The sequence below is a fragment of the Lynx canadensis genome, chromosome B4, assembly GCF_007474595.2.
Source record: "Lynx canadensis isolate LIC74 chromosome B4, mLynCan4.pri.v2, whole genome shotgun sequence".
Lineage (NCBI taxonomy): Eukaryota > Metazoa > Chordata > Mammalia > Carnivora > Felidae > Lynx > Lynx canadensis.
In genome coordinates this window covers 91,390,222-91,393,139 of record NC_044309.1, presented here as the reverse complement: position 1 = coordinate 91,393,139, position 2,918 = coordinate 91,390,222, and the positions used below count along the sequence as shown (strand labels likewise).

At 42.6% G+C, this 2,918-nt stretch overlaps 1 pseudogene; it reads left to right on the top strand.

The window, feature by feature from the left end:
• Nucleotides 1-2,369: 2,369 nt before the first annotated feature.
• On the top strand, nucleotides 2,370-2,705 carry LOC115519282 (annotated as a pseudogene).
• The last annotated feature ends 213 nt before the right edge of the window (nucleotides 2,706-2,918 follow it).

The window sequence follows — 2,918 nt, the reverse complement described above, 5'->3', positions numbered from 1 at the left end:
CATGGGGTGCTAGCAAATTATCACAAAGAAGCAATACGAATGCCATCTGTATTATAAAATGTGTTGGCCTTTGTTTTAGTCAAGAGTAGCACACGGGCCATTGTGAAAATTAGAATCAAAATGATCTCTCGTGTATATAGTAATCCTCTACTAGCCATATTATTCAATTAAACGGAACATGCATTCCTTTTCCAATGTAAATAACTAAATGGTACTGAAATGGTACTTAAACAAACAAAAAACATAATGAAGATTGTTGGGAGGGTTGCCCTGGAAAATATAATCAAAGAAAAGGTGGTAAGTGTCTTTTCTATACTTCCCTGCTCCAGCCAAGCTTTGTTAGTGACAGCCCCCTGAGCATGCTGTGCTATTAACCTGTAATGCCACCTCTCTGCACACGTGATGAACTCGGGCGTGTCCTTCAAGACTCCGGTCGAGTACCCTCTGATCTTTGAAGCTAGCTCCTCTGATCACTGTTTGTCTCCTCTTTCTGTTAGGGCCTCCTATTTTTGCTCTTGTCTCACGATGTTGAAATTATATGAGCCTCGCCCTCCTCCCACCCCCAGAGGAGCCCCTTGAAATCAGGAACCACATTTCATTCATTTATGTATCTTCAGTGCCTAGTTCATGTATGAAAAATGTGAGGTACGTGTGCCTTCAGTCTTCAGTTCCCGCGTCTGTGACAGATCCTGCAAATCAATCATGGCACTTTTTCTCTCTCGGAGACTAGGCTTAGCTCCCTAGTACTTCTGAATGCCACACTTGAAGCTGCTACTTACCAGACAGGTTCCTTGTGATTGACATGCTGGTTTCAGCTGCCTTGTGACCACTGGCCTAGCAGAACACCTAGCGCATAGTAAGCAGGCATTGTTATTTTTAGGTGGAAAATGATATTAAATGGAAATCATATGAAACCTTTGTTTGTGGCTTGTGGCTTAAGTATTCTGATGGAGTTGAATCTAGCAATGTTTTAAAACTTGCTGATACCTCCAATCACTGAGATTCAAACATGGTGTTTTTTCACTTTCATTATTTTGAGACACTCTGAGTTAAATAAAGTTAAACAGCCTCCTTTACATTGCAAAACCTACCCTTTTGTGCCAGAGTACATCAAGAATCTGCATGAAGAGAATAAAATATTTAGTGTTTCTCAGACTATTGGAACAACAAAGGAGGGTTTTATGGAGCTACTGTTCCCCAGGACCCACTCTGTAGCAGATTCTAGATAGTTCTGCCCATGTCTTCCCCACACTGTGTTATTTATGTATTTATAGTTAGTATTGGGAAAATGAGAAGAACAGGCTTCCTTTCTTCTGGTTTTGGAATATAATCTAGAATATTCTTTTAGAAGTATGTGACAGTGATTGCTTCTTCCTCTAATTTCCTGCTGGTTTCTCTAAGTGCATTGACCTGTGAAAATATATTATTAATTTTTCTTTCCGAAGCATGAAGTTAAAGTAGTAAATGATATGAGTCAACAGACTTGGATTCAAAGACCCCAAGTCCAGGGCACCTGGGTGGCTCAGTCGGTTAAGCGTCCGACTTCGGCTCAGGTCATGATCTCACGGTCCGTGAGTTCGAGCCCCGCTTCAGGCTCTGTGCTGACAGCTCAGAGCCTGGAGCCCGTTTCAGATTCTGTGTCTCCCTCTCTCTCTGCCCCTCCCCTGTTCATGCTCTGTCTCTCTCTGTCTCAAAAATAAATAAACATTAAAAAAATTAAAAAAAAAAAAAAAAGCAAAGACCCCAAGTCCGACATTCACAAACGCCATGGGAGTGCAGTTCTCATTTCTCTTCATGACCCTTAGTTTTCTCACCTATAAAGTGGGGATATTGAATCCCCGAAGTGTCAACACAGGCAGAGAACAAACAAACAATGCAGAGATGTGTGTTTGCTCCCTGCCTGATTCCAGATGTAACTAACACTCTTAAGGATGTGTTTTTAAATCAGTTTGCTTAGAGAGCAGTTTCATTTCCAGAAGCTAGAGATGACTTGAAAGTGACTTGTGACACCTGACCAGTTAATAACGCATCTTACGTGTGCAGTAGGAACTGGTAAAACCTAATGTCTCCGACTCAGCCTTAATGATGTAGTAACATAGTTTGGGATATTTGTTGCCAATGTAGTTTCTCCCCAGATCCCCCTTCTGCCCTCGACACCCCCTCCCCCCCAAAAAAAAGCAGATGGGAGAGGAAGAATAGACAAAAGACATCACTTCAAATAGGGATGATGTTGACAAAGGTTGACACTGTGTTTTAAGAATAAGTAATTTCTCAGAATAAAGTGCCATGGGGGAGGGGAGCTGCTGCTGCTGAACTTTGGGTCCAAATAAGTGGGGCCTACTAGGAACAGGACTCCTAAAATGACAAAGATGTCTGGGAAGGTGTGGTCCGGAGCCATTTTTGCTGGCTATAAGCAGGGTCTCTGGAGCCAGAGGGAGCACACAGCTCTTTTTAAAATTGAAGGAGTTTATGCTCGAGATGAAACTGAATTCTATCTAGGCAAAAGATGTGCTCATATGTACAAAGCAAAGAACAACACAGTGACTCCTGGTGGCAAACCGAACAAAACCAGAGTACTCTGGGAAAAAGTAACTTTGCTCATGGAAACAGTGGCATGGTTCATGCCAAACAAATTCCAAAGCAACCTTCCTGCTAAAGCCATTGGCCGCAGGATCCATGTGATGCTGTATCCCTCAAGGGTTTAAACTAACTGAAAAGTAAATAAATGAAGGTGTAGATTTGAAAGGAAGGAAGGAAGGAAGGAAGGGAGGGAGGGAGGGAGGGAGGGAGGGAGGATCATGGGAAACGAAGTCCATAGTGAAAGCATTTGGGAGTTTCTCCGTTATCTGCCTTATTGGGTAGTATGGATAGTAACATTCCTGTCCTGGGGCTCATTTCACAGATTCCCCTTTCGCATC